Source organism: Balaenoptera acutorostrata, chromosome 15 (genome assembly GCF_949987535.1).
Source record: "Balaenoptera acutorostrata chromosome 15, mBalAcu1.1, whole genome shotgun sequence".
NCBI lineage: Eukaryota > Metazoa > Chordata > Mammalia > Artiodactyla > Balaenopteridae > Balaenoptera > Balaenoptera acutorostrata.
Window position 1 is genome coordinate 63,898,152 of NC_080078.1, and position 25,548 is coordinate 63,923,699.

Here is a 25,548-nt window from a genome sequence, read left to right on the forward strand (position 1 = left end):
AGCAAGGAAGCTCCCAAATCACTTCTTTACAGACAAGCCCTTGGTTTCTAGAAATAAAGCCCAGTGACTATACATCCAATGAAGCCTAGATCTTGGCCGTGTATTGTCTGCTCAAAGCAACTGCTCCCCAAGCCCCACCCCACGGCTCCTGGAAACCCTATCTGCCAGACAGTGAGGGAAACAGCCAATGTCTCCATATTGAAAACAATCAGACAGCGTTCTATAGAGAGGTTCCCCTGCCACAGGACAGCTTTATACGTCACCAACCTCAACTCTGGCATCAGGAGGTCTTTAAAGAGGAAGAATTTTGGAGTCAGGAGAATGGGGCTCACATTCCATCACTGTCACTTGGTTGACTTGGTGAACCCCTTAGCCTTCTGATACTCAGTTTTCCCGCCTATAAAATGGAAAATAGTAATAATACTCTAAAATGAGTGTGAGGCTATTTAAATGAGATCATTTTCTTTCTGAGGTGCTTAGCACTGAGGGTGGCACACAGTAAGTGCTTAATTTGTGCTTGCTGTGGTTAGAGCTAATTTCTAGAGTGTGAGCCTATGGGACCTCTTGCCTCTGTTGACCTAGAACAAATAGACTGCCAGTTATTCTTCAGCAAAGATGGGCTTATTCAGGATCAGCAGAAAATTGCAGTCTGGGGTCTGCCACCATGGTGAGCCACGTGCAAGTCCCCCCGCAGCAAGGGAAGGAGAACCCTTTTATAGAGGGGGGAAAGGAAGTTGCTGGGGCTGTAGTGAACAAAGAGGCCGTGGCTTTTCATGGGCCGAGTCCTCATCAGGGAAGAGGAGTCTTTCTTCTTCCTGTTGGGCTCTGCTATTGTTGTGCGATGTGACAGCTCCCCTTTCTGGTCTCCCAACTCTAATTAATTGAGTTTTCTGTTTATTAACTTTTACACCTCTGATCAGAGCTAAACTGAGAACAAGGAGGGGCACTTGGCATGCTGGCAAGAGAATGCCCAAGGGATCCTTCCTAGAGCAAGGCAGGAGCAGATCCCCCACACAGCTCCATGTCTATGCTTAGAGCCACACAGCACATTTAGAGAAGTTTTAACAGACTTATTTGATTCCAGCTTCTAGCCTTGAAGGGGCATATAAATACTGAAGTCCCTTTTACACAAGTAAGATATTTCTTCCTCCCAGTGATTTTTAAAAAGCCTGTTCCCCCCATGTCTTGTTTTTTCTTTCACTTAAATGTTGGGGAGCTAAACTATTTAGTTTATTTGCAACAGTTTATTGTAACCCAATATATTGTGTTTATTCCTGGCTGCATCATTCATTCATTCACTAAGTGGTTACCAACTCTGCCCTCCTGGAGCTTACATCCTAGTCCGCAAGACAGACCTGTAACAATAAGGTCTAAGGAAACAAGAACAAGTAAATTAGTAAACAAAAAGGCTATTTTGAGATCGTCTTGAGGGTTATAAGGGGGATAAATGGGGACGCATATCAGGGAGGGAAGGGGGAGGGGGAGGCACCACTGGGTGGTCAGAGAAGGTCTCTCTGAGGAGGAAGCATCATCAGAGACCCCTCTAGGGGACTTCACAGTCTATCACCCTGCCTTTCCCCAGGATCCAGGGTCTCTTTCTCTCCTGGTCTCCTTGGTAACACCCAAATCCTAGCTCCTGGGAAGGGGGCTCAGAGAGAAGTAGGGCAGGATTTCCTGTCCAGTCTGCCCTGGGAAAGGCTAGAGGGGAGGAAGTCCTGCCTCAAGAGGGCGACAGGAACTTGATTTCCAGGCCAGTGGCTAAGGCTGCTCTGTTCCTACTTCCAATGTTAGAACCACCTCCTACAAATTGTTATGAATTCATCCGTTTGTTTCTGTTCCTACCTCCACCTTTCTACCCCCTCCCATCACCTTTCCTCTGAACCACTGCTCCGGCCTCCTCACTGGTCTCCCTTCTTCCAATCTTGCACCTACTATCCTTTCTCCACTCAGCGGCCAGAAGGTTGGGTTTTTAAAACTGCACATCCAGTCATCTCCCTTCTCTGCTTCAAGCTCTTCTATGGACTTTTCATGGCACCCAGAGCAAAATGCAGACCCCTCACCACTGCTCACAGGGCCCTGCAAACTCTGCCCCCACCCCGTTCTTCAGCCCCATCTGTCCGCTGGTCCTGTGCTGGAGGAGGGATGGTGAAGCCCTCCGTATGGCCCTCATACCCCTTCCTCAGACATTAAAACACACCCACAGCCTTCAACAAGTTTAAGTTTTTCTGCTGTTTAATTTTTGAAAGAATTGAAACTTTGGGGGGGAGTGTACATTTTGGGGTTATAAATAACTCAAGTCATTTCCCATCAGGCTATGATTTCTCAAAAGTCAAAGGGTATGCTCAAGCATTCTTTCAAAGTGAGAAAGTGGATTTGGAAGACTAGGGAAGGAGAAAGAGTCGCGGATCAGATTAGAATCTGGGCAGAGTAGCTTGGGGTGGACGATCCAAGTGATAAAGAGCGGTCTGGGACGCTGGGACTTCTGGGGCAGCGCCGGGTATAACAGAGGAGTGAGGCTCGATGACATCAGTGCTGCTGACTCAAGAGTCTTCAACACCCGGCCTGATTGTTCAGGCCTCAGACTGCACTGCCCCCTCCTCCTTCTGCTCACGGTGAAATGGACCAAACCATCACTACATCTTGAGTTGACAATGACAAAATCAAATGAACTGTTCATTTAAATTTAAAAGTGAGAAGAGGCTCTATTAAGCATCTCCACCAGCTTTGGATGATACTGAGTTTCCACGAATAAACCAAGGATGCTCCTCAAAATTGCAGGGATTCCAGTTCTCTGCATGTGAGCGAGGCTGCTCCTTGAAGCACTGCAGCGCAGCAGATTTCATGGCAGGACATGCAATGAGACTTCTTAGGTAACTCCACTGATGTCCTATTTCAGTTGTAGTTGACAAATAACAAATGCTAGAAGCCCCCCAAAGAGCTCACTTAGTAGGTGTTTCTGCTACTAATGTTGAGTAACAAACCATCTGAAAACTTAATGGCATAAAGCACACTTTTAGTTTTTGCACAGATTCTGTGGGTCAGGACAGTTTATCTCTGCTCCAAGATGTCAGGCCTCAGCTGGGAAGAATGGCTGGGGTGACTTGCTGTCTGGGGGATGGAGTCACCTGGGGGGTCCCTCGCTCACCTGGCTGGTGGTTGATGGTGGCTGTCGTCAGAACACCTACACGTGGCCTGTCCATGTACTGGGTTCAAAGGCTGAGCATCCCAAAGGCACAGAATGGAAGCTGAATGGCATTTTTATGATCCAGTTTTGGAAGTCACGTGGTGTGACATCTGTTATACTCATTTAGTCAAATCATTCACAAAGGTCCTTCCAGATTCATTGAAATGGCTACTTCATCAGAGTCTTGTCACAATGTCACAAAGTCCTGCGAGTGACCCGACTGCCTCTGAAATTCATTTCTTTCCTTCCTAACTTCACCACCCTGGCCTTCAATCCCACACCTAAAATCTCAGTTGTAGTTTCACTAGGAGAAAGAGTAGTCTTCTAGTCCAATCCTTCCATTTTTCAGATGAATCAAGTGAGGTTGAGAAAGGGCAAGGGCATCCCACAGATTGAAGCAACAGGCACAACATGGGATGCTGGCATGTGTGATAAAATTGCCTTTGAGGCTGCTGATTCCTAGGAAATGCTCCGTTTCAGTTATTTATCACTGATCACTAACCACTCCAAAACCTAGTGGCTTTAAAAGCCCGACAACTTATTATTTATCATGCTTCTGTGGGTTAACTGAGCAGTTCTTCTGTCACATGTGGTGTTGACTGGGGCACTGGGATGGCTGGAACGTCCAGTGTTGGGCCTAAGGACTTCCCTTCGGCCCGAACAATTGTTTGGCATCTGTCAAGCATTCAAAGAGAAGGTTGGGTCCTGCCAGTGTCCTCCAGTAGAGCCTGCTTGTCCCAGGCCCCAGGTGGGCCATTTGCATTGGCCTCTGATGCCCCTGCAAGTCCTGCCAGGCCCTGCTTGTGCCCAGGTCCCACCTTGGGGTTGGGCACCAAGACCCTACCACCAACCCCAGAAGCACCTAGAAGCAGTGTGGAGTGGACTGTAGTCCCTACGGGCGCCAGACCAGCCCTGGACTCCCAGGCTGAGCCCTTCTAGTTTGTACTGTGGAGCCTTGACCTCTCTCTGACAACTCAAGAAGCTAAGTCCTTTGAATCCACACATGGAAATCATCCTCATCCTCATCCTCATCCTCAAGGTTATCACAGCCACTGACTGAGCACTTACGCCGTGCAGGGTGCCGCACTGAGCACTCACAGCTACCATCGTGGTGGTATGATTACTTATCCTTCCTATTCTACAGACAGGGAGTGGAGGCTCTGAGAGGCTAAGCTGCCCGTTGGCATGCAGTATGTGGGCAGCAGGGCTGAAACTCCCTCCTAGGCCTACGACGCTGAAGCTGGTGCTCTACTGTCAAACGATGACAGAAGTCCCCACCACATGGGATTGTCATGAGGTTTAAATACAGGGTGCACGGGAAGGGAGGGAGGAGTAGGGTACATACGAGATATCGATGTTTTCAAATGTTTTGCTGCTTCGGGGTTGCCGAAGGATAGACTTCAGAGAGTTCAGAGAGAAGTTAAAGATGACCCCCCCTGCGCTGCGGGGAGGTTGGGGGCGCCGGCTGCGGGGAGGATGGCTGAGCGGCGTGGGTGGTGCGATAGGAGCAGGTCGCTGAGCTGAGTGTGAGTGACAACAGAGGAGCTGGTGTGCTGAGCGGAGCGCTGCTCCAGGCCCCCCCGGACGGCAGGCAGCGAGGGTGGGCTTGGGGACGTAGGTGGTAGGATATCCAGGGTCACGCTGAACAGGCTTCACGGGGGCACAGTCGGGGTGTCAGGTGCTGTGGGGGGACAGCAGGAGGCGGTTCACTGCGGGGGCAACAGCAGTGAGGGCTGTGGGGGTGGCAGCAGGTGGCAGGGATGCTGAGGGTGGCCAGCCCTGCAGCAGCTGCGCTTTGTCTGGGGACGCCGTGCGGGCCCAGGAGGAGACTTCATGTCCGGGAGCAGCAAGGACGGCACCGCAGTGCTAGGGAGGGGGCCGCGGCGGGCAGGGGTGGGAGGAATCTGAATGCATCTGGCCGTGGCCTTGCCGGAGGTGCGCCCAGCCGCGTCAACAGGGCTGAGTGCCAGAGGCGGCCTGTCGGCGAGGTTCCTTTGTTCGGAAAACGTTTACTAGCTGGTGGTCGGGGGTTGGGGGTGGTGGCGACAGCTTGGGTGGCAGTGGTGGCGGTGGTCTCATGGGGGGGTAACAAGGAATTGGCAGAGCGAGAGGAAGGCTGAGGAGACTGTGTGTGTGTGTGCGCGCATGTGTGTTCCCTGCACGCGCTTTTCTGTCTTGGCTTTGCCTGGAGGTGACGTTCATCCCTGTATTCCAGTGGTCCTTTTGCCGGGACCTCCACCGGGGGTCCGGGGAGCGTTGCTCACAGATGATGTCACCCGGAAAGCAACGGACCGCATGGGGGACTGCACTCCCTGGCCAGTGGTTCCACATTCTGTGCTGCTCCAGCCGCAGGGGTGTCACTGCTCTGCGTGGCCCTCCCGTGCCAGCGCCATCCCAGCCCGAGAGCGCCTCTTCTTTGAGTGTGCCCTTCCTGTGACCCCTTCGGCCCTGTGCGTCCCCGTGCTTCCGGACATGGCGGGAGCCCCCAGCTACCACCTGAAAGCCATTTGGGAACCTCGGAGAAGGCAGCACCCACAGCAAAAAAAGCCTTGCGCCTTCGGGCATTATTGGGAGCGTCTTTGGATCAAAGCAAGAGGGGGAGAAGGATGTCCAAGTTTAAACCCATTAATGCAGGTCAGGTTTGACAGGGGGGAGAGGGTGGAAGGAGAAGCAGTACCATTGACTAAAGGCCTAGCAAGTGCCAGGACTTTCCCACCCATCGTCTTGTGAAATTGTCACAGCCATTCTGGGGGATAAAGGGTATGATCCTCACTTCACAGATGAGGATGTGAGCTCCGGGAGTCTAAGTGACTTGCTTGGAACCTGGCCTGGGTTTGGCTTCAGAACTTGCTCTCTTCTACTGCACCGCAGCGAGTAAAGGCAGAGAGTAAGGAAGCCCAGAGGGTTTGGGGAAGAGAAAAAGGAATAGTCTGATCAGAGCAGGTGAGCAGCCTGGAAGGCTGGCCAAAGAGTTTGAATTTTCTCTGGTAGGCAGTGGGGAGCTATGGAAGGTCTTACGGGGAGGGGGGGAGGAGGAACCTGACATTGGTGTTGGATATGCTGAAGTGGACAAGGCAGACCGCAGTGGGAAAGGCTGGAGCCTCGGTCAGGGTCTTGAAGGAAGAGAGGAGGCCACAGGGAGAGGCCTAGGTCACCTGGATATTGGCATTTCTTTTTCCCAGGACTTCCCTGTGTGAAGAGGATGCCCACCCAATCTGAGCCTCTGAGGTTCCCCAGTGCCGAGCCCCGAGGTCTAAGCTTAGGCAAGGAAGGCTCCCGTGCCCCCAGCTACCACCTTCTTCCTGCCACACCAAAGCGTCTCTGACTGGATGCAGGCACTCCACCAATGTTGTCCAGTCTCGCTCTCAAACGGTTAAACTTCCCATTTTGCACATGATTCTGGAGTAGAGTCAATGTGTGTGATTCAACGACACAGTCAACCTAAAAGCCCAAGTGTGTGTTGCTGGGCACCTGACAGATGCTCAAGAAATGCAGACCCCACCCCCTTGCAGACCTTTAAGCACAGCCTTTGCTGTTTTGGAAAAAAGGGAAACAGAGGCCCAGAGAGGCAACGGGACTAGCCCAGGGCCACATGCCAGGAGTAGTATGGTAGGGTCTGGACCAAGTCCCCTGAGTCCACATCAAAGCTCTTTCTACATCATCTCCGGGTCTCAAATCCTGGTGAGCACAGAATCCCCGGGCAGCATGTAAAGAGGCAGGTTCCCAGGCCCCCTACTCCTCAGAGCTTCTGACTCAGTAGCTTCAGGATGGGGGACTGGAATCTGAGTTTAATAAGTTTCACAGATAGATTGGGGAAAAGACTTTGAGGAATATTACTTTAGTCTACCATCCCCATTGTGCAGTCAGGGACACTGAGGCCGGGAAAGAGCAAGCAGGTGACAGGGTTGGTTTTAGACCTGATATTCGATGCTCAGCCCTGAACTCGGTTGGGCTTGCCTTACTTGTAGGGTGTTTCAAGCCCTTGAGTCTGTTCCTCTCCCCTGCAACGAGGTACGAACCAACTGTGACAGAGTTTACCAGCCTTCAACTCCCACCCCCAGTCGCTTTCCAGGCAAGAGGTGACTCTGAAAAGTGCAAACGCAGGAGCTGCCATGGCCTGGGCTTGATAAAAAACAAACCAGGCAATTGCCTTAGGGGAGCTGCGGGGCCAGCGATAAAGAGCCCTTGTTCTGAGCCCTGAGCTGACCCTCAAGGGCCCCGCCCCTGCCCCACCTGAATGCTGACATCCATCCCACCTGTTAGCCTGCGTCATGTATCTCCCCCTGGGGAATTCTGCGTCTTTCTCCCAGTCACTCAGGCGGCACCCTCAGAGCTCTCTCTGTCCTCCCTCTACCCGCCTTCTTCCTCCATCTCAGACTTGCTCCAGCCCCTCCTCCAAGTGGTTGGGACCTTTCAAACTGTTCTGTTGTCCCTGTCCCGGTTCAGTCCTTGTTCCCTGGTTTCTGGACCAGAAAAGTCTCCCAGCTCCTGTCGCTACCCTTTTGTGAGCCACACATCTGATTCTTCATCTAATGAGCAACTACTATATTCCAGGATGCAGGAGTAGGACAGCCTCCCCTCCCTGCGATCCTTTGAATTTAGGCAGCTCTGCTGCTTGGGGAGCCAGGTTTGAGCCTGGAAATCTTTGCCCAGGCTGCGTCCTGGCACCTTAGCTCCCACACAGCCTCTAACCTCTGGGGTCCTATCCTCTCTCCAGGGTACAGCCAGGAGCCAGGTGTAGGCCTCACTGCTCCTTCCCAGACTTGGGCAACCTGTCTCTCACCGGAGGGTTCCAAAGCAGGTTGTAGCTGTGACCTCATTTGACCTTCATCTGGGAACTGTGAGGCGAAGGAGGGATTGGGATTCGCATTTCACAGAGGGGGGAACTGAGGCACGGGAAAGGTGTGACTTGCCAGGGCTACCTGGTGAGGAAAAGGCAGTGCTTGATGGCAACCCAGGCCTCCTGAGCTCGCCTGCAGGGCTCTTTGTGCGAATCGTAACAGCAACAGTGGATGAGTTTACTTGGTGCCTGGCAGCGTGATAAGCTCTTGGCATGAGATTCATTCAGCCATCACAACAACGCTTCACAGCAGGTGCAACCATTAACTCCACTTTATAGATGAGGAGACTGAGACTCAGAGAGGGGATTTGCGGTCACCCAGTGCCCAAAGAGCAGAGCTGAGATTCGAATGCAGGTTATCCTGACTTTGCTGCACATGCTTCCAACCTAAGCCACAGAGATGATGGGGTGGCATTTAAACCCAACCAAACATGGGGTCCTGCGAAGTGAACAGAGGAGGTGGGGGTGAAGTTGATAACTGGCGGCCCATGTTGCACCAGGGGTGTTCACACTGAGCCCTCTCATCAGCTGGTTTCTGCCTGGGTTGAGGTGATTATACTATAGTATAATCAAGACGGAAAAATTAGTGAGGGTTTCTGGACAGTCCAAATAGAAAAACCGATGAGCTACTTGGGTTGCAGGAAGGTGGGATTCAGAAGCCCTGCCTCTCGCGCTCCCTCACTCCCAAGATAGCCTAATTAACGAGAATAATAATGGCAAAATGGTGATAAAGCACTATCAAAGACAGATGTAAAGTATTATCACAATAGCAGCTAAGATCCTCTGAGCACTTGCCTTGTGCTGGGTACCACATGGCCAAGCCCTTTATTTTCTTATTCTTTCATTTCTTTATTCTTGTCCCCATTCTACAAAGGAGGAAATTGAGGCTTAGTCAACTTAGTTAAGCAGTCTGAGAACACACCGATAATAAAGGGAAGACTCAGGATTTAAACCCAGAATCCGCAGATGCATCTTCCATGTGTCACTACATTGTGAGTCCAGTGGGTTGGAGCAGGGATATAAAAAAACTGTCCGTGGGTTCATTTATAGGATATTTATGAGAAACCATTTACTGATTCTCAATTTTTCTATGCTCTCTTTCCCAAGAACCCTCTTTTCAAGAGTGGCTTCTTCCACAAACCTTCCCACCTTCCCTTCCTCAAATGTTCCTTCCGCCTCCTTATGAAGCATTTTCTCTTTGCCTCAGTCCCTACTCAAGAGCATTGCCTCGGAACATCACCTCCAGGACCTGGAATAAATTGGCTATGAGTGATCCTAGAATGTCCAGGAAATAAGCTAGGTGGTTTTCAATTTTCTTTCAACAAAAGAAGAGTGTTACTAGTGTTCCTAGTCTTAATCTGCTTGGAGTTATTGAGAAACATTTTTTGATAATACAACCCCATGTGATTTTTTTTTTTAAATAGACCATTGCCTTTTTTTTTTTTTTTTTTAATAACAGAATTTTATTTATTTATTTATTTATTTATTTATCTTTGGCTGTGTTGGGTCTTCGTTTCTGTGCGAGGGCTTTCTCTAGTTGCGGCAAGCGGGGGCCACTCTTCATCGCAGTGCGCGGGCCTCTCACTATCGCGGCCTCTCTTGTTGCGGAGCACAGGCTCCAGACGCGCAGGCTCAGTAGTTGTGGCTCACGGGCCCAGTTGCTCCGCGGCATGTGGGATCTTCCCATACCAGGGCTCGAACCCGTGTCCCCTGCATTGGCAGGCAGATTCTCAACCACTGCGCCACCAGGGAAGCACCCCCCTCGCCCCCGCCGCCATGTGATTTTTGTCATATACATTGAAAGCAGTTCAAAGAATTGAGCAACACTGTTTTAATCAAACTCCTCTCATGTCCATCTGCTTATTTGTTGAACAAGTACACAGAATTTTTTGTAGCACTTAGATCTCTAAAGATGAAAATTAGGTCTCTGATGGGTGCTGAACCCTGCCTCCTTCTAGCAATGAGTAAAGTAATTCACAGATAAAACAACTAACTGGGAGAAAAACTGTCCATTTCATTAAAACATCCGTTTCTCAACCAATACTTCTCTGTGTTAAATTATTATTAAAAATTTTAATAGAATGCATGTGACCATTAATTGTCATGATAATGAAGAGGAGCAGAATATGTGACCCCAAAATAACCTACTTTGGCCTGTAGATTATTTTGAGCTGAAGGCAATCAAGCCCAGCATACAGACTCAAATCAAGAAAAACTTTTACGTCTCCCTTAACCACCTAAAATAATTAGACAGGGGGTCTGGTTCAGAGAGAGAGCTATTACCGGAGATAACTTTTATCTGAATACCCTAACTGTATGGCAGGGCAAACATCTAACTACCAAACATCTCCTCTTCTTATTGTCCTGTGAATTACCCTCCTCCCCTTTGAAGCCCCAGGCCACTATCCCATTCCTTAGCTCAGGGTGGCATAGAAGTGTCAGCTGCTGGATTTGGCCTCGGTTCTCATATTTTTATGGAACTCCCATACATACATAATTAAATTTGTTTTTCTCCTGTTAATCTGTCTTACATCAATTTAATCAATAGACCAACCAAAAGAACCTAGAAGGGTAGAGAAAAAAGCGTTCCTCCCCTACAATAACAATCTAAAAGATTATTTTTAATATTTAGTGCCTTATGGTCAAGGGGGAATTTGAAAAAAATTTTAATCAAGATACATATTGTTGATGCAAAGAAGCACATCTCTCTCCTTGCCTGTCCGACCTCATCCCCTGTTCTTTTCCCACTTGTCAGCTTCAGGAAAGCTTTGCTGGCCTCCTAACTATTCCTCTAACACACCAGCACCTTTCTTACCCCAGGGCCTTTGCACACGCTGTCCCTCTGTCTGGATTGCTCATCCCCCTAGACATAACTATGGGTGCCTCTCTTACCCCCTGCAATCTTCTCTAAGCCACCTTTTCAGTAAGGTCTTCTCTGACCTCTGTGTCTAAAATTTTTCTCCCTCCCTCTCAATCCTTTATATTCCCTGCCTTGCTTTTCTCTCCCTTAGCACCATCCTCTTCTTCTTATAAGGACACCAGTCTTACTGGATTAGAGCTGACCCTCATGACTTCATTTAACTTAGTCATCTCTTTAAAGACCCTATTTCCAAATACAGTCACATTCTGAGGTCCTGGCAGTGAGGCTTCAACATATCAGTTTGGGGGGTGTGGACACAATTCAGCCCATAATACGTGGGAAGCTTCACTTTATACTAGTTCCCCCAGCTCTATGCTTATGATGGTGCACTTTATGTCTGTGTGCTCTGCTTCAAGGAAGGTGTGAGAGGTACATGGTTTTTAAAAATTCTATAACTCAGTACAAACAAAAAGGTTTGGAGCCCTCTCAGGTGGAAGCTGCTCTGATTAAAAATCATAGTGTATCTTCCAAGGCTGTGGAGTGGCATGCCACACCAACCCTCGCGGCCGCGAACAGTCAGAGAAAGGGAGGGCCCACTAGGTGCCGCGTCCAGACTCTGGGGCAGAGCTGACCGCAGGTTGGGCATGAGAGCTGGCCAGTCAGGCTTGCCCCACCATCAGCAGATACCCCTCCTGCCAACCCTCCCACATGGCCATCTCCAGACCCTGATATGCCTGTTTTACAGATGGTGCAGACTGAGGCTTGAGAATGGAAGGGATTTACCCAGGGGGGCATCCTGGCTCTTTGGCTCTGCGTGCACTCACCCCTGACTCAGCCTGGTCACACTGTCCTAGCCCTCAGGCCTGGCATCACCCCACCCTGGCAGGGCCGTTTGTCTTCCTCCTGCTAAGTGAGGTGTGAAATGGGCCAAGAGTCTACAGGCAGGGCACAGACCAGCCAGCCCTCCCAGGCAGCCTGCCCAGCCCACGTGCCCCTTGGCCCAGCACCTTGTGACTGGGTACAGCCTGGGTGCCTGGGAGGGATAAGGGAGTGGGCTTAGGAGAGGCCCACAGGGGTCAGAGGAGCTTGATTTGCTGTGTGACCTTGCTGGGCCCCTTTGCCACTCTGGGCCCTGGCATCCTCTCCTCTGATTCCTCTCTACCCAGGATGGGCCCCGGGAGAGTCACACTGAGGATGAGCGAAAAGCAACAGAGACACCCATCCTCGTGGCCATAACAGCCCCTTCAATGGGTACCACCCTTTACAGTTTGCAAGTTACCCTCCCCGTCCATCAGGGTACCGCTAAGGCCAGTACCTAGGGGGTATCTGAGACCCAGCAACAGGAAGGGATACATTCAAGGTCCCACACCTGGCCTGCGGGACCCTAAGGCCCCAGTGCAGACTCCAGGTGCAGCCTGGGGGCTCCCAGACTCCCTCGGTGTCCCTCGGGAGGAGGGAGAGTGCTGGCATTATTTCTGGCATTTCCAGAGAAATAGTGGACCTTCTGTCAGCCAGCACCATGATTTCTCAGGTACACCAAGATTCCTTAGGAATGTTAATAAGTTCCCCGGAATTCCCACAGGATTCCTGCAGCTTCCTCAGAGACACTGACATTCTTTTTTTTTTTTTTTGCATGTATTTTTTTTTAAATTGTAGTATAGTTGATTTACAATGTCATGTTAATTTCTGGTGTGCAGCAAAGTGATTCAGTTATACATATATATATTCTTTTTCATATTCTTTTCCATCATGGTTTATTACAGGACACTGAATATAGGTCCCTGTGCTATGCAGTAGAACCTTGTTGTTTATCTATTTTATATATGGTAGTTTGTATCTGCTAATCCCAAACTCCAAATTTATCCCTTCCCTACCCCCTTACCCCTTTGGTAACCATAAGTTTGTTTTCTATGTCTGTGAGTCTGTTTCTGTTTTGTAGATAAATTAATTTGTATCTTTTTTTTTTTTCATTTCTCCTTATTTGAAAATTTTATTCAATGTGTTTACTCGAACATCAAATTCACCATTGGTCTCAAAGAATTTGCAAGAAATGTTCAGGTCATCTTAGCATGAACAACTATCTTAGTTTGGCCAGGACTGAGAGGATTTCTGGGACAAGGCTAGTTCAGGGCTGAGACCAGGATATTCCCAGGCTAATGGGACAAGGTGATCACCCTGCTGGGTATCATATTTCAGATTCCACATATAAGTGATATCATATGGTATTTGTCCTTCTCTTTCTGACTTCACTTAGTATGATAATCTCTAGGTCCATCCATAATGGCATAATTTCATTCTTTTTACGGCTGAATAATATTCCATTGTATATAGATATACCACATCTTCTTTATCCATTCATCTGTTGATGGACATTTAGGTTGCTTCCATGTCTTGGCTATTGTAAGTAATGCTGCTGTGAACATTGGGGTGCATGGATCTTTTCGAATTATAATTTTCTCCAGACTATGCTCAGGAGTGGGATTTCTGGATCATGTGGCAATTCTATGTTTAGTTTTTGAAGGAACCTCCATACTGTTCTCCATAGTGGCTGCACCAATTTACATTCCCACCAACAGCGTAGGAGGGTTCTGTTTTCTCCACACCTTCTCCAGAATTTGTTATTTCTGACATGCTTATGGAACACTGGTATTTCTGAGGAAACACTGAACTGTCAGGAAACACTGAGAATTCTTTTAGAAACAAATAAAAAGGCTCTCAGAAAGAGAGATTTCACAAGGAAAAGTTAGCATTCCTCGGGAATTCTGCGTGTCCCCTCAGTTCCCATAGGAATTTCAAGATGTCTCTGAGGAACAATGAGGCACTCACAGGAGGGCTGACAGTCTTCCCAAGTCAGTGATTCTCTCCAAGAAAACTGAGAGACTTCACAGAGAGGGGGCTTAGAATAGGGAGCTAACTTACAGGGGGCTGAGGTTGCCTTGGGGAAAGATGTAGCCTCTTCCCAGAACTTTGCAGATGTGCACATGGAGACAGGAGCACACCAGAGACCCCCGACACACACACACACACACACACACACACACACACAGTCACAGTCACATACACAGACACAAGGCACACACATACAGACACTCAGGCGCACACACATGGATTCGTAGTTCTTTTATTTATTCAACAAATTTTTTTTTTTTTTTGGCTGCGCTGGTTCCTCGTTGCTGTGTGCGGGCTTTCTCTGTTTGCGGCGAGCGGGGGCTACTCTTTGTTGTGGTGTGCAGGCTTCTCATTGCGGTGGCTTCTCTTGTTGCGGAGCACGGGCTCTAGGCATGTGGGCTTCAGTAATTGCAGCATGTGGGCTCAGTAGCTGCGGTGCGTGGGCTCTAGAGCACAGGCTCAGTAGTTGTGGCGCACGGACTTAGTTGCTCCGTGGCATGTGGGATCTTCCCAGAGCAGGGCTCGAATCTGTGTCCCCTGCATTGGCAGGCAGATTCTTAACCACTGGATCACCAGGGAAGTCCTATTCAACAAATATTGAGCCAGCCACTACAGAGTTGTTCCTGGAGATACATTGGGGAACAAGACAGAAAAGGATGAGTAGATGGTTGCATGGATAGATGAGTGGGAGGATGAGTGGGAGGATGGGTAGCTGGGAGGATGGATGGATGGATGGATGGATGGATGGATGGATGGATGGTTGATGAGTGGATGGATGCAAGGATGGATGGACATATGGATGGAGGAATGGATTGAAGGGTGAAAAGATAAACTGACAAAAAGACTTTTGTGGACTACCCTGAAAACCTAAGCTTGTTTCACTAGACGAAGTCTGAAAATGCATGCCTACTTAATTTAAGAGCAATGAGCTAAGGGTTAATCAGATTCTGTAGCACTATATTTCAAACAGGCCATTCTCTAAAAAGATGTCCAGAGCCTGGGCTGCGCCCAATCACCACCTTAAAGATGATCTCTAATGTCATTATTTCATGGTTGAGAAGGATGCTGTAAGTCACAGATAGCTGCTATAACTCAGGAGTGCTACAGTTAAATTTCATTATGAGGTTTAAAAGATAGGCAGGCTAGCCTGAGAACCCAACTGCCTGGTATCTGAGATCCTTTGTAGTTCTCAGATTCTGAATTCAACAACTTAGCATAGATATCACAAACTTAAATGCCTATTGAGGTAAGAATTTAGCATAAATTAGTAAGGGAGCCCCGTTTAAGAGAAGTACAGCATACAAGTTCAATTTTAATTTTAGGGAGGCAATAGAGAGTGGTGGGGTCTGTGGCAAACTGGACAGCATATGCCTCATCTGAAGAGGGCAGCTCCTCTTCAGCTCCAGTTGACTGTGGCCATGTGGGAAGGTGGGCCCAGTCTTGTCAGTTTTCTGTATTTTAAAGAGAAATTGGAAATTTGAATTTTTAAAACTGTAAAGTTTTAAAAGACTGTCCTTGAAAAAGAAAACACACCTATGGACCTCATTTGGGCTGCAACCTACTATTCTGCAGCCTCTATCTTGAAAGCTGATTTCTAAGAGGAAATGCCCTCTATGTGCCTTAAATCAAGTCACAAAGAATGTAAAAGACACCACCTGTTTGTGAGGTGGCAGAAGCCCTGCTGGTGAGGGGGTTGAATGTCCTCTAGCCCATCTCTTTCTTTCACTCACTGCATCCTCACAGCAACTCTATTTTACATATTACACAGGAGAGGCACAGAGACATTATGTAAATTGGGCAAGATCACACAGCCAGGAAGTAGTGGTGCTGGGATTCAAGCAATCTGTGTTTTTAATATTATAGTAATTTGAGTTAGTATATGCCAAGTACTTAGGCTAGTCCCTGGAGTGGAGGAAACATTTTGTAACCATTAGCCATAATTGTCATTATTTCGAATGTCCCTGTTCCCTTCCCCAGCCTGCTCTCTGCAGTGATAGAAGCCATGCTGAAAGAGATCCTGCAGAGCTCTCTACCCAACATGGTGAGTTTGACAAAGTGGGCCCCAGGCAGACCCTAGAGATTAGCTGGAAAGGCTTTGCAGCTGGAGGCACAGAGAAGCAACCAAGGTAGAGACAGGCAGCCAGGGCAGGCGATTTTGTCTTTGGACTCTCCAGCCTCCCAGAGCTTTGCTGTCCTGTCCTTTGTCCAGGTCCCTGCTCCTGGGGAAGGGACATTTACTGAGGGACTAATGTGCGCTAAGCAGTTTACACCTGTGGGAGAGGATGATTTGTATTGTGTTTATAAAAGCCTCTGATAGAACCACTCAGTTTTATGCAACCAGTCAGAGGTCGGGCTGGGCTGGAAGGCAGGAGGCCTCTGCTCATCTGTATTTCACCTGTGCTCAGTGGTCCAATTCTGGTTCTACATCATCAATCAACAGTTGAGCATCCTGAAAAGTAAGTTGTGTTATGGACCTGAGACTTGCTCTCTGGCTTGGACTATTGCAGTAGCCACACACCCACTCCTGTTTTCTCCCTTTCATGGCTTCCAAAGAGGTTTTTCTGAATCACACCTCTGCTCAGAGTCTTCTGTAGGAGGATCAAGTTCAAACCCCCAAAGTTGGCAGTCAAGGTCTTTCCTGCAACTGCCCCAGCCTTATTCTCCTCTGTCCCCCTCATGCTGCTTCAGCCAGCTGATCTCAATCATCCCATATGCTCCAGGCCCTTTTGAGACATTATAAGCTTTGCTCCGAATGACTTCCCACACCCTCCTTCTGCACCTGGAAAATTTCTGCACCCCTTCAAGGTGTGACTCCAATGGTTAGTTCCCCCCAAAGCCTTTGCAGACCTCTCCAGGTAGAATGACTCCCTCCTCAGGACTCCCACGCACACCTATCCATCACTTGTACCAGACTGTATAGTACTTGTCTGCTTCTTGGCTGTTTCTTCCACTAGAACAGAAGCTCCTTGAGAGCAGGGACTCTGTATTATATTCTTTCTTGTGTTTGTCTCATAGTTCTTAGTTAGGCACAGAGGAGGCACTCCAAGTATACTTTGTTGGAATATGAACTGGAGATGAAAGAGAGGAACACTGATGAATGGAACAAAGGACAAAAGTATAAATATAAATAAGTGGAAATATGTATGGAAGAGTAAGTGGGTAGATGGATGGATGCGTGGATGGATAAATACAAGGAAGTGTGAACAGAATATGATGGAAGGAGGGAAAAATGGAAGAAAGGGAATATAAGTGGATTTATGGATAGATGGAAAGACAAAGGAAAGAGATAAAATGATTGATGGATATAAGAGAAACTGGAAAGATGAAAGATGATGGAGGGATGGAGGGATAGACGGATGAATGGATGGAAAGAAGAATGGATAAAATATGAAAGAAGCAAGAGAGGATGGTTGGATAAAAGGATGAATGGGTGAAAGGGTACATATATAGACAGGTGGGTGAGTGGATGAATGGAAGGAAAGAAGGGTCTATTACTGTTGTGTGGGAAGATGGATGGTGGAGAGGTGTGTATAGACAATATATGTATTAATTGAATGGGTGAAGGAAGACAAAAGGAAATTATAGAGATGGATGGAGGGTGGATGGATAAAAGGAAGGGAGGGAGGGAATATTAGGTGGATGGATAGGTGGGTAAATGGGAAGATGAGGAGAAAGATGATGGTAAGGGAGGCAAGTAGGACATACGAATGGATGGATGGATGGATGGATGGGTTACTACCTGCCAAGGTGAGACTGCTCCACCCTCTTGTGCTAGAAGATGGTAGGGCATTGGGGCTACAGTGTATTTTCCAACAGTTTGGGAATAATCTCCCTCTTCTGGATAAGTCTGTGTATGACAGGGAAAAATGAATGAGTTTTATGAGTCTGTGTTTCAGTCAACTTAATCTCTTGTCCTCCCTTCTCATTGCCACCTCTCTTCCTCTCTCTTCATCAGATGTCCACTTGAGTTATTTAGGAACCTCCACTCTGCTCTCTCCAGAGTGCCCCCAGCATCTGCGCCATATTACTGCCTGGATTTTCAGGTATGAGCAGCTAATGGTGGCCCCGCCCCATCACTCACTGGAGTCTCCTTGGCCAGGCAAATGTGCCCACTGCTGTCCCATCAAGAGAGGTGTATGTGCCATGGTTTTGGAGACAGGCAGGCTTAGCTGCTGCTTTGACTGTGCAACCTTGGGCAAGTCCACTTACCTCTTCACATCTCAGTTTTCTCATCTATCAGGTGAGGATGATTATCATACCCATATAAAGTTATCATAGAGCATCACTTCCAAGACACACGTTTTCCCCACATTATAACATTTCTAAAATTGGCTTGTGTCCTACATTCAGTGGTATGCCACAGTTCAACTGGGAATTAAAATTTTTTCTTACTGACATATTAAATAATGTGTATCTTCATAAATGATATCTTGGCATGCATGTAATATAGTACAATGACTAGATGAGAAGATGTCTGATTATTTGTCCAACGCAGAGGAGGAATGAAAAAACTAGTGGTTTATTCCCCTTTGACCTTGATTTAAATATTTAAAACAAACAATCAAGCTAGGAACTTGGCATCACCGTACATGGGGACCCCAGAATGGAGGAGTGGTTCATGGTGGTCTTAAATGCATCCTTCCCCTCTGAGCTTCTTTTAAGCATGATACTGCCAGCCCCCTCTAACTAATGGGAAGTCCTGATTTATGGGGAATGTGCTTTGCTCCACAAAGTAAGAACTTCAGGGACCTTGGGACTAACAGCCCCTGTGCTCCCAGCACTCAGCTGTTCAGGATAAAAGTCAAAAGTCCAGATTTTAGGAACAGTTCTGCCACCAGCATCCTGTATGACCTGGGCAAAGCCATTCACATCTCTGAGTCTTCTCTTCCTTGTCTATGGTCCCTATATTGCGAGGTTGTTGTGAGGATTAAATGAGAGGCGCAGAACTTGGTGTAGTAGATGCTCAGTTAACGTGGGCTTTCTGGTTTTTCCCAGGACAAACACTTCCCGGCCTCTTTCATTAACCGGCTGACTGAATGTAAGTTTTTTCTTCTCATACCTACCCCCACTGTCTCCCAGTCCCCTCCATCTTCATGTTGAACTGTTCTTCCTCAAGAGTCCTGAAAGCAGGTGTAAAATCTTGGGACCACAGAGAGCCCACCAGACACAGATTCCATGCTTTGATCAACATCGAGCACTGAAGCTGGCTTCGAGGACACCGGCTCCCCAGGGACCAGTGTCACAGTAGGGTTCCTGAGATCGCCCATTCCATAGTGATGACTGTGACGGTGGGCGTCCAGGCTGTCTTATTCCATAGTGACTCTTGCTAGAGAGAGATGTCTGGAGCAGCCCATTCCATAGTGATGAGTGTTAGAGTGGGTTCCCGGGACAGCCCACTCCAGAGTCAGCAGTGTCAAGGTGGAGCTCCTGAACTAACCTACTCCATGGCGAAGAGTTCTGTCATGACATTCCTGGAATCACCTACTCTATAATGATTAATCTTTTAGTGAAGTTGCTGAAATTCTTTACTCCATAATGATCAGTGTTATGGGATTCCTGGGCTATCTCACCCCGTAGGGAAGACTACACGATGGATTCCTAAAATATTTCACTCTGGTGGTCAGTTAATTGGAATATCTCATTCCATTAGGTTTCTAGGCCAGTCCCTTTCCTTGGTGAGGCTTTTGTTCATATTATGGTTAAGTTTCCAGCCTATCCCACTTTATGGTAAAGAGCATTGTGGTGAGATTCTGGAGATACTCTACTGATCTATTGTGAGGAGCTTTCCAGTAGAGCCAACTGATTTCTGAGTCTTAAAGGAATTTGTTTAGTCATTGTGCTTCCATTCCATCCCCAAACCCCCTATGCCCTCTGTGGGGGCCTGGGCTGTACAAAGAAAGAGCGTTGTCCTGGCCAAGCTTCTGGATTTTCATCAATAGCCTCTTTCAAGCCGCCTCTACCTCCTCTGGGCTTCTCACCAAGACTGGGTCCCCGGCAGGAGGCAGGAAGGAGATGGGATCCCTGCCAAGCAGGAGGGGCAGCCTATAGTCTCCCTGTGGAGCCAGGGAGGGCCTGACTTATCCGTGAGCCCTCTTGCTGCTTCCCTGGAATTCTCTATGATTATTGCGAAAGCCAGAGAAGATGACCAGAAAGATGCCCTGGCCTGGGCATCCGGAGACCTGGGCTCAAATCCCAGTTCAGCTGCCAGCTTTCTGGTGACCCTATACCAGTCCCATCCTCTCTCTGGACCTCTCTTCTCCCATCTATAAAACATACACAGTCTCTAAAGATCTCTCCGTCAATGATGAGTGCTGGGGAAACGGGAGCGGGACAAGACCAGAGGCCAGAGAGGCCCTTGACAAAACTGTGGCCGCTACGGGTCTTTCTCACGGTGGCATCTTCTAATGTCTCTCTTTGCTGTCAATTGCAGAGACCCAGCAGTCCTCTTATCACTAGGATCAGCTTGGGAACCCTGCCAGGATCACGGTAAGAATGTTAAGCCCAGGAGAGTCACTGTGGAGCCCTCTGACCCCATCTCGAGAAACTGCCATCTTGGTTTACCCACCACTGATCTCTCACAGCCAAACTGCAAATAGTCCCTTCGTTAGAGCTTGGGTTTGGATTTGCTCAGAACTGATCAGATGAAACACCTCTCCAGGGTGGGTACTGATTGAGGCAGGAAAACCTCTAAGAACCCAACCAAAAGAGTGAGGCTCTAATGGGTGAGGGACAGGAGTGAACGTCCTCCCCCTTCAGGCAGTTGGTCTGATTTGCAGCCTAGGGTCTGCGTATTTCTGAGGACCACTGAGGCCGAGGTGATGTTCCATCCAGTACGGCAACGGCATTCCAGTGAGATGCATAAGCCAGGCTGAAGGACTGGCTCCAAGCTCTTTAAGACTCAGAATCAATAGGTGCTACTAGTGAAGCTGCCTGTAACCCTCTAATCCTGTGTCCCCCAATCCTGCTCCTCTGTACTCTGCCTTCCTTTCCTGTATAAGAAAATTGCTCCAAAGCCGCTTTTTCAGTGTATAAGGTACACTTCAGCATCTGCCTGGAAAGGATAAAATTGAAGCATAAGATAATACACATTTAGAATTCCAGAAGGTCAGAATCCTGGCCTCAAAGGCCCTGGGAATCCCCGGGCCTTCCCAGTGGGTGGGAATGTCGGGCCTGCTGGTCCCACACAATTGAAGCCCTGAACCCTTTCTTCCCATGAGACTTTCATGATGCAGTTGTGTGTTTCAGCGAGTGGGTGACCTGTTGTGGCACTTTGGTGTGCAGTGAAGGGCACAGCTTTGGAGTCAGGTAGACCTACGTTCAAATGCTACCCTTCCCACTGACTCCGAACCTCAGTTTCTTCTTCTGCAAAATGGGAGTGAGAATAGTGGCTATTTTATAGGATAATCCTGAGACAATGCATGAGGAAAGCCTAGATGCAGAGCCTGGGACAATGTCACAAACTGCCTCCACCGGTGGGTGGTCCAAAAACTGCGAGGCAGAGGGAAGAAGTGGTGCAAAGATGTGGAGGGAAAATGCAAAGGGCTGTGAGAACACACTGTCAACCCCCCTCCCCGCTTCACTCCTGCTCCCCATAGATGAGCCCCCGCAATCACAGGGGCTGGAGACTCCATGAGCTTCAGTCACCTTCTTCTCCACTCCCCCCAACCCCCCTACCCCCCTACCCTCCTGGCCCCATGAGGAAGGAGTGAGAAGAATCCATGCGGTTGGCCCAGGTTGGGTGATAGACATGCAGTTCCCACATGACACCACAAGGTGGAGCCATAACCTGCAAATTCATGTTTCTTACACTGAAGATGATTTGTATAAAACAGCATTTTTTTTTTTTTTTTAAGCCGGGTACTGTGCTGAGCACTTGGCTTTCATGATCTTGTTTAATTTCCAAAGCCATCTCTCAAGGTCAGTGTAATTAGCTTCATCTTAAAGATGGGAAACTGAGGCTCAGAGAAGTGATGCTACTAAACGTGTGGGTTGGGAGTCAGAACTCTTGGGCTCAGATCCCAATTCTTCAGTCTCCTGAGACACTTAACCTCAGTCTCCCCATCTGAAAAATAGGGATAATAATAGCAATACCATTACGATAGGTAATAGACCTTAGCTGTTTGTTTATTCTTAGTCTCTGCCCAGCCCTGTGCTGTGCTCCTTACATGGGCCATTCCATGTGGTCCTCACAACCATCCTAGGAAGTGGCTGTTAATATCCCTGTTTTGCAGATGAGGAAATTGAGGCTCAGAGAGGTTCGCTGCCTAGCCGACTTCCACACAGCTGGAAGGAGATAGAGTGAATTAGAACCCAGGTCTTCTGGCAGAAAGCAGGAGGAGCTGGAAGAGGGAGGATGCCCAGGGCCTCAGGGAGGAGAGATGCCCTAGGTTCTCGTTCTGGCCCAGCATTACCCTGCCATATCCTTGCTGAGTCCCCCGTGTTGCTCTGGCCTCAGTTTTCCCACTGGTACCACAGGGAATTGGGATTCATGAAGCTGGGCCCCTTCACCACTGCCTGGTTCTACAACTCTATCCTGGGGATGGGGGGACTCATGGGGTGGCAGCCAAGAGACCACATCCTGGAGGTGCCAGGTCAGGCCATTGGGAGCCTGCAGTGACAGGAGGGTCCCAAGCCCCCAGGGCTCTCCCCACACCCCACACAAAGCGACGCCAAAGCCCAGTTCTCTCTAGGCCTCCCTCATGCCCCTTGGGCCCCGGCCTGAAGACACCCTGACTGTGGTGGCTCATGTGCCCTTCTGGTCCAGTGACACATGTGACAGCATTTGTTTTGTCAACCTCCTTTTGCCAGCACCATCTCTGTGAACACTCCGAGGGTTTCCATGGGCCTGGGGCAGAGTCACATGGAGCCAGATGGGGGGACAAAGAAGGGAGAGAAGAGGGAATTGGAGTGGCCTTTGGTTCTTCCCCAAGTCTCTGCGGTGCCAGGTGTCCCTCGTCCAGAATCAGTGATCCCAGGGAGGCTTCCAGGCACCAAAGGACCTGCCGTGGGAGACTCTCAGGATACACCACCACCACGACGTTCCTTCCTTCAGGCAGTAAATACGTTCAGGTCACATCTATGTGAATCTGATTTAGGCAAATCTGAAACAGGGTCTTGCAAAATATGAATGAAGTTTCATGTTGGGAACAGAAAGTTAATTTTTCTCATTGTTAAGAATGCACAACTGAACACGTCTCAGGCTCTCCCTCCTAAGGAAGAATCAAGGTTCCTCTCTTAATGCCACATTCCCTCCAGCTCCCTCCTCCCCTCCCTCTCCCCCTTCACAGCCAGGTTCCCCCAGAGCTGGGCTCCTCAGCCTGGAACAGGTGCAAAATGCCTGGGGCTCTTGTTAAAATGCAGGTTCTGGTGAGTTGGTCGGGGCCGGGGCCTGAGAGTCTGCATTTCCTCAAAGCTCCCTGGAGACGCTGATGCTACTGTCCCACAGGGCACCCCCTGAGCAGCACGCTTGCTTGGGACACGTTTACCCCTCTGCCCACCCAGTTTCACTGGTCACCCTACCAGCTCAGGGCTCAGCAGGACGTCAACAATCTCCACGTGGAAGAAACCAGCGGGCCCTTTTCAGCCTCATCTTACTTGATGGCAGCACAGACATCACTTCCTCCTCCTTGAAACCAGCTCTTCCTTGGCCATCCTCCCCTGCCTGTCCTCCTGCCCTGCCCGCCATTCCATCTCTGCCGCCTTTGCAGGCATGATGTTTTCATATTGGTCCATCAGTGTATTCCTTCACCCCAGCCACTGTGATTGGCTCAGAGCTCAGCATGTAACCCCAGCCGGACCAATGCAGATCAGCCCTAGACTTTGGAAGAGATATTAGGAGAGAGATAATGCTCTTTCTGCTAGGGTTGTTAAGAGAGAATGTGAGCCTGGTGTCGTCTCTGCTACCCCTTGGGGAGAGTCGGTTTGAGAATGAAGCCAATGAAGAAGAAGGCAGAGCCAAGTCACAGACAGAAACCCGTCCTGAAACTTTCCTTTGAGCACTTGGATTCAGCCATGCCTGAAATCCATTGACCTTTTGAGTTACTTGAGCCAATGACTCCCTTTTACACTTAAGTCAGTTTGGGTAGTGTTTTCCATTACAAATAACACAAATAATCCTGACAGATGCAATTGACAAACACATTTCAGCTCATTCTGTGTAAGCCATCCTGGGAAACAAGAGAAGAATCTCAGACAGACCTTGGCCTCTTAGAGTTGACAATCGTGTGTGTGTGTGTGTGTGTGTGTGTGTGTGTGTGGAAAAGGAAGAGACCTATTCAAAAACCACAAGGCAGGAAAGTAAGAAGGGCCAGCGGGGTGGATCATTGAGGGTCTCATAGGGGATGTTCCCTGAAGGGTGGGGGAGATTTTTTTTTTAACATCTTTATTGGAGTATAATTGCTTTACAATGTTTTGTTAGTTTCTGCTGTATAACAAAGTGAGTCAGTTATATGTATACATATATCCCCATATCCCCTCCCTCTTGCATCTCCCTCCCACCCTCCCTATCCCACCCTTCTAGGTGGTCACAAAGCACCGAGCTGATCTCCCTGTGCTATGTAGCTGCTTCCCACTAGCTATCTATTTTACATTTGGTAGTGTATATATGTCCATGCCACTCTCTCACTTCATCCCAGCATACCCTTCCCCGTCCCCGTGTCCTCAAGTCCATTCTCTACGTCAGCGCCTTTATTCCTGTCCTGCCAGATGGGGGAGATCCGCAGGGTGTGACATCGTCAGACCTGGCTCTGGGCACTGGGAGGAGTTGGTGCAAAGCAGGTCCAGGAAGCCAGAGAGGAGGCCCTGGGGATGGTCCAGAGAGACAAGAAGCCTGAGAATGATAGTGAGAGAGACCCCACAAGACATGGGTCCCGTGAGGAAAGGCAAAGAGTTCTGCTATTTTCTCTGCATTTCCTCTCCTTTAATTCAGTGGCCACCACATAAGGCTCCAGGACGTTTTGGGGTTTTTTTTTCATTTTTTAAAATTTATTTATTTATTTATTTATTTTTGGCTGTGTTGGGTCTTCGTTTCTGTGCTAGGGCTTTCTCTAGTTGCGGCGAGCGGGGGCCACTCTTCATCGCGGTGCGCGGGCCTCTCACTGTCGCGGCCTCTCTTGTTGCAGGGCACAGGCTCCAGACGCGCAGGCTCAGTAATTGTGGCTCACGGGCCTAGTTGCTCCGCGGCATGTGGGATCTTCCCAGACCAGGGCTCGAACCCGTGTCCCCTGCATTGGCAGGCAGATTCTCAATCACTGCGCCACCAGGGAAGCCCCTCCACGACGTTTTATTCTCCTTTTTATTCAGTGCATCCCCAGTGTCTCCCAGCCAGGATCAGCATCTGATTTTAGAGAAGAGGTTCAGAGAGCTGACTTGCCTAAAATCACCACCTGTAAGAAGTAGGGTCAGGAAAGAGACCCTGTCCTTTTTCTCACCCTTAATCCTTCCCCTGGGCAGAGTTAGCTTTTCTGAGTACTCACCATGTGCCAGACACTGGGCTAACTGCCTTCAGGCTTAAATCTCACCTAATCCTCACACCAACTTTATCAAATGCACTATTGTGAGCTCTACTTGGCAAATGAGGAGTGGAGGCTCAGAGAGTCTGTGTAACTTGCCCAAGGTCACACAGCTGGTCAGCAGCAGGGTTAGGGTTCCAGCTGAGGTCTGGCTAATTATCGAAAGCCCTGTGAGACAAACACACTCAGAGCTACCCCAAGTTTGGGGATTCTGCCAACATTGGTCTTTTGTATTATCTGTATTATCTCCAGCTACACCATAATG